General features: G+C 48.1%; 1 long non-coding RNA gene across 1 annotated transcript; it reads right to left on the reverse strand.

The window, feature by feature from the left end:
* Positions 1 to 8,428: 8,428 nt before the first annotated feature.
* LOC143413012 (uncharacterized) lies at positions 8,429 to 9,916 on the reverse strand. The gene is made up of 3 exons (XR_013093568.1): positions 9,848 to 9,916; positions 9,700 to 9,770; positions 8,429 to 8,956 (listed from the first exon to the last, which is right to left on the reverse strand). It is a non-coding gene; the product is annotated as an uncharacterized LOC143413012 (long non-coding RNA).
* Between the last annotated feature and the right edge of the window lie 428 nt (positions 9,917 to 10,344).

Below are 10,344 nucleotides of genomic sequence, written 5' to 3' on the forward strand. Positions count from 1 at the left end.
TATGTATAATAAAATCACTATTTTGACATCTACTGAGAGACCATGCAGTCGTTTGTCTCTTCCTTAAATTCGAACCCTGGCACCAGAAAAACACATTATATTATATAAATTATTATAAAATTTGTGTGCGCCTAACTTTTGTGCCGGTACGCCTAACTTTTTAAAGTTAGGTGTACCGGTACGCCCATGGCAAAAAGTTAGTCTAGAGCCCTGCGAAGGCCCTCCAGCACTGCGTCAACGTAAATATCGGTGTCCTCCATAAGATCATTGTCTCTGGGCATCACGCTGCCTGCCAGCGGTAACCGTGACAGCGTGTCGGCTGTGGTGAGGCTTTTGCCTGGAATGTGCCTTATAGTGTAAGAATACCTCATTAGGCACATGCGGAATCTCTGTATCCGCGGTGGAAGCAAATCCAAGGCTTGTCCTCCAAGTAGGCTCACAAGTGGCTTATGGTAAATGGTAAATGGCCTGCATTTGTATAGCGCTTTTTCTAGTCCCTAAGGACCCCAAAGCGCTTTACACTACATTCAGTCATTCACCCATTCACACACACATTCACACACTGGTCGGTCTCAAGCTCAAAGTGTAGCCCTAGAATAAAGTCACTGAATCTTTCACACGCCCAGGTGAGCACCAGCGCTTCTTTTTCCAGCTGAGCATAGCGCTGCTCTGTGGCTGTCAATGATCGCGAGGCATACGCGACTGGCGACCACACGTCATTGTCTTTCTGTAGTAAAACTGCCCCCAACCCGTATGAAGAGGCATCTGCTGAGATCTTTTGGGGTTTGTTTGGGTTGTAAAGCTGTAGTACTGGTGCAGATGACAGTTCTTGTTTTAAACTGTTAAACGCGTTTTGTTGCTCATGCCCCCAGTACCACATGTTTTTAGTTGAAAGCAAGTCTCTCAGTGGTTTGTCTTTTTCGGAGAGGTTTGGGATGAATTTCCCCAGCTGATTCACCATTCCTAAGAAGCTCCTAAGCTCACTCACGGTGCTTGGCTCTTTCATATTCTGCACCGCGCTAGTTTTGTCAGTTTTGTCCGACAGTGATGAATCTTTAAGACCCACAACGGGCCTATCCCTCAAAAGTTCATCCTGAAGTTCACCATATTCACAGTTTTCAGCGAGAGCATATAGATGCCTTCAGATGACACAATGAATCCTAAGAATTTCACTGCTCTTTTGCCAAACTCACATTTTGACATGTTCAGGGTGACGCCCGCCTTCTCTGCACGGTCGAGGACAGCGTTGAGTCTCATGTCGTGCTCCTCTCTCGTGGATCCCCAGACCAGGATGTCGTCCATGTGGCACACGACTCCCGCGAGGCCGGCTGTCACTTCCGTCACCATCATGTTTTGGAAATGCTCTGGTGCACTGGAAATACCAAATGGCAAATGATTGAAATGGTACCTACCAAATGGCGTAATAAATGTGGTGAGGAGAGCAGATTCTTTGGACAGCGGTATTTGCTAAAAGCTCATGTTAGCATTGAGCCTGGAGAAATACTGCGCACCTGTGAGCATGCCTAGCGTTTGGTCTACAGATGGAAGGATATATCTTTCACGACACACTGACCCATTTAATGGTGTCATGTCCACACAGATGCGGACTTTCTCTTTGTCCTTTTTGGGGGCTACAACCATGCCACAACACCAGTCTGTGGGCTCTTCCACACGACTGATTACTCCCAACTGTTCCGTCCTCTCAGCTCTGTTTTGACTTTGCCCAGTAGTGGCAGCGGAACATGCCTTGGCACTTTCAGTGAATAAGGTTTAGCGTCGGGTTTCAGCTTAATCGTGTATGGTTTTTGAACAAGCCCGAGCCCATCACATAGTTTCGGGTACGCTTTCTTCACTGTCTCAAGGTCAACATTGTCCATTCGGGCAATTAGTTTCAGTCTCACAGAAGCTGTCCTGCTTAAGAGAGCTACACGCAGATTTCTGACTACATAGATTGTCTCTGTAGTGCTCCTGTCACTGTAGGAAATGTCCTCCTTTGTGGACCCAAGTACAGTCAGTGCTGCACCTCCTGGTCCATACAGTGGCTTTTCAGCTTTTTGCAAATGTTCATTTGGCTGCTTAATGTCTTTGAATGTCTCCTCTGAGATAGCGTTGACATCTGCCCCCGAGTCTAATTTAAATGTCATGCTTTTGCCTCTCACGTAGATGTTAGCAAGCCACGGGTCTTCTCCTGAATCCAGTTCGCCTAGGAAAAGTCCATCTGCACAGTCTGCCACCTCATGCACAGTTGTAGACCTACAAACTCTCCCGTAGTGTCCACTTTCCCACAGTTGTGGCATTCTGCATTTTTAGCTGGGCACTGTGCTGCTGGGTGCATCTGTGCTTTTCCACATTTAGAACATGTTTTATTCTCTTGTTTTGTTATTTGTGGTTTTTGTGGCTTGAACTGCTTTTGCTCTCTGCTTCTGAATTTATATGGCTGTGATTTTCTGACATGCACGGCATCCACGGCTGTTTTGCCAGTGCTGCTTTCACCTCTTAGGTCAGTTTGCTGTCTTTTTATTTCCTCAGATTGTCTCGCCATTGTGATAGCTTTGGTTAGGGTCAAATCTTTGTTGAGCTGCATTCTCTCCGACAGTGATGAATCTTTAAGACCCACAACGGGCCTATCCCTCAAAAGTTCATCCTGAAGTTCACCATATTCACAGTTTTCAGCGAGAGCATATAGAGCTGTTATGAAGGAGTCAACTGTTTCTGCTGGCTGTTATACTCACTTATTAAACTTTGCTCTTTCATAAATCACATTCTTTCTGGGGACAAAATGTCTATCAAATGCGTTTCTGACCACATCGTACTGCTGGCGATGTCCGTCTGTTAGGTCAAGTCCCCTTAGGACGTCGTCAGCCTCGTCTCCCATGCAGTAAACTAATCTGTTCACTTGGTTAGCGTCTGTTGAACTGTTCAGATTATTTGCCATTCTAAAACGCTCGAAACGTCTTATCCACTTCTCCAAGGCTGGACTGGGACAAAAAATCGGCCCGGGCATTTTGACTAGAGACCGGCCCACCAGGATAAAGATTGAAAATGTGACGTCATTCAGGGGTGAAACCGCAAAGGATTCTGGGAACTTGTGGCAAGAGGTACTAGCGCACGCAGGCTTTCGCAGTTACACAGCGATAAAAAGAAACCCAAAAAATGGCAAGAAGCTGTTGTATTATTAACTGCAATAGCCGGTCGCGTGACAGCCACGGGAAGCCGACGGGTAAAGAGATCGTTTTTTTTATCGGATTACGTCGTTGAAGAGAAATTTTTTAAGCCATGTTTCCGAAGTAAGAGCCGACGGATGGCCTGGATATACCAAATATAACATCCCAGAACACTCCAGCTCACAGGTTAGTCTGCTCCAAGCATTCCCACAAAGGTCAGTCTGCTGTTGTAGTTAATACGTCATTTTTCATAACACAACTGGTGGTATAGGTTACAAGCACGTCTGGCGCTGAACAGAAATTGTTGCGCTCTGCTCCTTTGTTTATTGTGCATAAATAGTGAATTGTCCTGACACAATATTGCGTTTCGGTACTGTTATTACCATGGTACATTGACAAAAACATATACTTTTATTCACAGGATAAAACAGTTGTTTTGTATCACTAATTGCCCAGTACAATTACAACATACAATATTATTGTCACTGCTACATTTCTGTAATGAACCAGAAATTATTTCCACTACTAATTAATTACCGTTGAGCTCAAAGGTCCTATTAATAAACGGTTAACGAATGTGTATTTATGACGACGATTTGTGAGACTGGTAAACTTATATGTACGATGGTCTTTCGTTCTACACGGTGCATTTCAAGGTCCTGTACCTGTAACCAATACGTCTACTCACCGAAGAATGAGTGAAGCAATATGGATAACAGCAGAGGACAATTTATTTAGGGTCTGATGGCAATTTACCATCGGTGTCCAGCACTTTAAAGGATTGATGGACTGGAGCACATCTGTCCTTAACATACCCTCTTAAACATCAGCTTGACACTGATATATCAAAGGAAACTTAACCGACTTTAAGTGCAAATGTTTCAACCTGAACAACTTAAAACTTCTCTGGGATACAATGTAAACAAAGACAAGAAGAAGAAAAATATTTCCAACAATAGTCACTTCTCCTAACCAGGAGACAAGTGAATATATTATGTAAAGAGTCCTTTTTCTCAGTCCTGGGGTTGTAACACCACAACCTCCTCAGTCCGTAATCAGAGAGTGTCTATTTGACAATAACCAAAATGTCTTTGGATACTCTTTGTGAATGCAAACAAAACAAAACAAAAAAAAACAATGGTATTAGCTGGCCAGCAAAATAAAGAGACTGTATGGCACTGAGTGCGGGCGCGTGTGTGAGTACTTCGGTCCAAATAATCGAAGTCCGGATGGATGAAGGGATGGCAGCCGCTTGTCCTTTAATGGCAGCAGCGAGACAGCACAGCAGTAAGGCAGCACAGCAGTAAGGCAGCACAGCAGCGAGGCGTCTGGCAGGAGAACGAACAGTAGTCTTTTTTTAAGGCTACTACAGAAGGAGATATTCCCCGCTAGCTCACCCAAGCTTGCTCTCTGGCACAGCTACAAGCCACGTGAGCTCATAGCCCCTCCCGCTAGGATGTACTACCACAGTCGACTGTCGTAAAGCAGCCGCAAACCAATAGCAATAAAAGAAAACTCAAAATCATTGAAGAACATTTTATAACACCCAATATAGATATATACATATATTCTGAATATCACACAATATCAGATAACCCTTATGAAAGGGACACCGAGGGAACAGTTTACCCTGCCCGGGATAGGGTTACCGGGGCCCCGCCCTGGAGCCAGGCCCGGGGAGGGTGCCCGAGGGCGAGCGTCTGGAGGCCGAGCCTTAGTCCATGGGGCCCGGCCGGGCATGGCCCGAAGAGGAGACATGGGCCCATCCTCCCGCAGGCCCACCACCCGCAGGAGGCGCCATAGGGGTCGGGTGCATTGTGTGCCGGGTGGCGGCCAGGAGCGGAGGCCCTGGCGGACTGACCCCCGGCTGCCAAGACTGGCAAGAGGGACATGGAATGTCACCTCTCTGGTGGGGAAGGAGCCTGAGTTAGTGCGTGAGGTTGAGAGGTACCGGCTAGATATAGTCGGGCTCACCTCTACGCATGGCTTGGGCTCTGGAACCAGTCTCCTGGAGAGGGGCTGGACTCTGTCTCAGTCTGGAGTTGCCCCTGGTGAGAGGCGGCGGGCTGGGGTGGGTATTCTAATATCCCCTCGGCTTGCTGCCGGTACGTTGGGGTTTTTCCCGGTGGACGAGAGGGTTTGTTCCCTGCGCCTTAGGGTCGGGGAACGGGTCCTGACTGTCATCTGCGCTTATGCGCCGAGTGGCAGTTCAGAGTACCCAGCCTTCTTAGCGTCCCTGGGGGGGGGGGGGTGCTGGAGGGTGCTCCACCTGGAGACTCTGTTGTCCTGCTGGGAGACTTCAATGCTCACGTGGGTAACGACAGCGAGACCTGGAGGGGCGTGATTGGGAGGAACGGCCTCCCTGATCTGAACCCGAGCGGTGCTTTGTTATTGGACTTCTGTGCTAATCACAGTTTGGCCATAACGAACACCCTGTTCGAACATAAGAGTGTCCATAAGTGCACGTGGCACCAGGACGCTCTAGGCCGTAGGTCGATGATCGATTTTGTAATCGTATCAGCAGACCTGCGACCATATGTTCTGGACACTCGGGTAAAGAGAGGGGCTGAGCTGTCAACTGATCACCACCTGGTGGTGAGTTGGATCAGGTGGCGGGGGAGGACGCTGGACAGACCTGGTGCACCTAAACGCGTAGTGAGGGTGTGCTGGGAACGTCTAGCAGAGGCCCCAGTCCGCGAGATCTTCAACGCACACCTCCGGCAGAGCTTCAACAGCATTCCGAGGGAGACTGGGGACATTGAGTCCGAATGGACCATGTTCAGCGTCTCCATTGCCGAAGCTGCTGCATTGAGCTGCGGCCGCAAGGTGGTTGGTGCCTGCCGTGGTGGTAATCCCCGAACCAAATGGTGGACACCAGAGGTGAAGGGAGCCACCAGGCTGAAGAAGGAGTCCTATCGGGCTTGGTTAGCCTGTGGGACTCCGGAGGCAGCCGACAGGTATCGACAGGCCAAGCGGAATGCGGCTCGGGCAGTGGCTGAAGCAAAAACTCGGGTGTGGGAGGAGTTCGGAGAGGCCATGGAAAAAGACTTTCGGACTGTCTCGAAGAGATTCTGGCAAACCGTCAGACGTCTCAGGAGGGGAAAGCGGTGCTCTACCTGCACTGTGTATAGTGCTGGCGGAGCGCTGCTGACGTCGACTGAGAAAATTGTCAGGCGGTGGAAGGAATACTTCGAGGACCTCCTTAATCCCACTGACACGCCTTCCGAGGAGGAAGCAGAGTCTGGGGATGAGGGGAATGACCCGCCAATTTCCGGGGGCGAGGTCACTGAGGCAGTTAAACAACTCCTTGGTGGCAGAGCCCCTGGTGTTGATGAGGTCCACCCCGAGTTCCTGAAGGCTCTGGACGTTGTAGGGCTGTCCTGGTTGACACGCCTCTGCAATGTTGCGTGGAGATCAGGGGCAGTACCTGTGGACTGGCAGACCGGGGTGGTGGTCCCCATCTTTAAGAAGGGGGACCGGAGGGTGTGTTCCAACTACAGGGGGATCACACTCCTCAGCCTCCCTGGGAAAGTATATGCCAGGGTGCTGGAAAGGAGAGTTTGTCCGTTAGTCGAACCTCGGATACAGGAGGAACAATGCGGTTTTCGTCCTGGTCGTGGAACACTGGACCAGCTCTTTATCCTCTCGAGGATACTTGAGGGTGCATGGGAGTTTGCCCAACCAGTCTACATGTGTTTTGTGGACTTGGAGAAGGCATTCGACCGTGTCCCTCGGGTTGTCCTGTGGGAGGTGTTGCGGGAATATGGGGTGTCTGGCCCATTGCTACGGGCCATTCGATCCCTATACAACCGTTGCAAGAGCTTGGTTCGCATTGCCGGCAATAAGTGGGACTCGTTCCCAGTGGGTGATGGGCTCCGCCAAGGCTGCCCTTTGTCTCCAGTTCTGTTCATAATTTTTATGGACAGAATTTCTAGGTGCAGCCAAGTGGCGGAGGGCTTTCGCTTTGGTGGCCTCAGAATCTCATCTCTGATTTTTGCAGATGATGTGGTTCTGTTGGCTTCATCGGGTGAGGGCCTCCAGCTCGCACTGGAACAGTTCGCAGCCGAGTGTGAAGCAGCGGGAATGAGGATCAGCACCTCCAAATCTGAGGCCATGGTTCTCAGCCGGAAAAGGGTGGAGTGCCCACTCCGGGTCGGGGATGAGTTCCTGCCCCAAGTGGAGGAGTTCAAGTATCTCGGGGTCTTGTTCGTGAGTGATGGGAGAAGGGAGCCGGAGATCGACAGACGGATTGGGGCTGCAGCTGCAGTAATGCAGACGCTGCACCGGTCCGTCGTGGTGAAGAGGGAGCTGAGTGTAAAAGCGAAGCTCTCAATTTACCGGTCAATCTACGTCCCTACCCTCACCTATGGCCACGAGCTGTGGGTAGTGACCGAAAGAACGAAATCGCGGATACAAGCGGCAGAAATGAGCTTCCTCCGAAGGGTGGCTGGCCTCTCCCTTAGAGATAGGGTGAGAAGTTCGGCCATCCGGGAGGGGCTCAGAGTAGAGCAGCTGCTGCTCCGCATCGAAAGGAGCCAGCTGAGGTGGTTCGGGCATCTGACAAGGATGCCCCCTGGGCGCCTCCTGGGTGAGGTGTTCCAGGCATGTCCCACCGGGAGGAGGCCCCGGGGCAGACCCACGACACGCTGGAGAGATTATATCTCTCGGCTGACCTGGGAACGCCTTGGTATTCCCCCGGATAAGCTGGAGGAGGTGGCCGGGGAGAGGGAGGTCTGGGCCTCTTTGCTTAGGCTGCTGCCCCCGCGACCCGGCCCCGGATAAAGCGGATGAAAATGGATGGATGGATGGATGGATGGATATCAGATAACCAAATTAACACTGGGTTACATACCCATCCGTCGGTAAACTACCTGGGCTTGTTGCAGTGACCTGAAGTTACTAAACTTCACGAGTGTATGCAGTCAGTCCAAGAACCGTATAATTATAAATATGAGCGTGTTGAAAGTTGGGCAGCACGCTAACGTCTTTTGTCCACTCTGTGAGCTCGTGAGGGTCTGACCCTTTCACTCCTTTGATTTTTCCTCGTGTCTTTTCTTTGTCTTTTCGTCGAGTCTGTCTTTGTACGGACCGGTATTGTTCTCCTTCATTTTGTACATAACCTTTTTGTGCGGCAAAGAAAAAACAAGAAGGTATTGGAACCGGAGAATGAACGTTTTGCGGTGCTGCAAATGCTTGTGTAACAGGTATTACAATTAAACAACATGAGATATGCATTAAATTATTGTCTCGACAACTTTGGACCAGTATCAGAAAGTTCTAGGTAAGACTATGGAGCCTTGAAAGGATCAGCAGAGAAGGAACCACACAATGATAGATAAGATGTGATTTGAATAGAAACTGTATTGAAAGTTGTAAAGTTTACAAACCCTGCCTGTCTAAAGCCGGCTTCCTACAGTGCACAAACGCACATTAAAGGGCCCAAAAATAAAATCAAAACAACATCCTCTTTAAGGAAATTCTCCAAAGAGTTTCAATTAAAGAGCTTCCGCTCCCGTTGCTCAGTCCACTTCTCTTTGGGAAGAGAAATTAGAGTTCCTTGTGTGTGTGTGTGTTTCTGTCCATTGGTTCTAACACTACCCGGGTAGATTTTTAAAGTGTTAGTCTTATCTGTATCAAGGAAGGTAGTAATAGTCCTGAGGTTCGCTGAAGATGGATCCCACGGCTGGCCACACCGCACTCGGGTCCGTCGACAGTCACTCTCTTGGGATTGGCTCGCCACTGAACCCACAGGGTTCAGATCTCAAATGATCCAGTCCTGGTCAAAAACCAATCTATGCACACAGTGCAGAGTGCATACATTACTATTTTATCTATTCTTCTTCCATCACTCATCTTTCAGTCAAGTATTGCTCAAGTATAACAAATTATTTTAGTTATACAATGTCTCAACCATCATAAAATAACTTGAGTTACATCACACAAGGTCTTAGTGCAATAGAAAATATACCTTATATTTACCTTTTTGGGAATAAATAAACTTATAAGATTCACTCTCCCATATTTATCCTTTTAACAGCTCGCTTTTAACTGTTCTTCTTTTTAAGATATTTCAACCTGAATTATTTCTCAGAAAAATATATCAACTTCTTTAAACATTAATACATCAACAGGGTAATGAGATCCCTCACATTTTATAATCACATTTTATGAACTTTTTGCATCTTCATCAAATGAATTAACTTCTAAGTCAACAAAACTGAAAGGGTGCATTTAAGCACTACATGACAATATTACTGCTTCTCCAACGTTTTGGAAAGCTAACAAACTCAGATGAATCACAGTAATGTTAGAACACAGAGATCGCTAAGCAGTGGCTTAATACTAGCGGTTAGCTGGGCACATTCTAATGTATACTTTAGCACTTAAAATTAAACATCTGCACATCAGTGATCTTACAGTACTTTAAACATGAATATCACAACTCTGACTGGTTTTGTTTTTTAAAGCAGAAAATATATTAACAGCAGTCAACTACATGTCTTTATGGTGCTAACATTCATGTAGCATCCCTTACCGGAGCTCGTGGTGAGATAGCTCGTCCAGCTGACGCAGCTTCCCACGGCCGTATTTCACAGATCTCAGATCCTAATAAGTAGCCATCTGTTAACAGCTAGTATGTGAAGATAAATTGCGAATTTAACTTTTATTTCAGCTTTTCTTACCAGGATCTTTCAGCTAATTTAGCGGTTGCCTCGTGAGTAATGGCTTCCACAACAGGAAATGTTGACTAACAGAAAGTCACCTCAAGGCATACTCGCCTCCTAGCGGCGGGGAGGGAAAATTACACCTCCAACCTTATGCAGCAGCACAACCCACAAATCTGATGTGGGTTACACTCTCCCCTCCTGAACTCTTGCACGTCCCTGTGCATGACAAGGTTCACACAAATGTTTCTTGGGGGGAAAGGCAAGGGAAGAAGCGGGTGCTTCACCTTCATTTACCATGTCATTCCACGCATCGGTCAACCCTTGGAAGAAAGACTTCACCACGGTGACAATTGGTTTTCCCAATTCAGTGTAGTCGAGCCTCATTGGTGGTTGACGATCCCGCTCAGACCTCCTGACATGGATGTCAGCGTTAGCTCGTTCCTCTACTTCGCCACTCTCCTCTTGTCCTTCAGTTCCAGGATCATTCATCATATCCTCCAACCTGTCCGGGA

Source organism: Maylandia zebra, linkage group LG16 (genome assembly GCF_041146795.1).
Source record: "Maylandia zebra isolate NMK-2024a linkage group LG16, Mzebra_GT3a, whole genome shotgun sequence".
Lineage (NCBI taxonomy): Eukaryota > Metazoa > Chordata > Actinopteri > Cichliformes > Cichlidae > Maylandia > Maylandia zebra.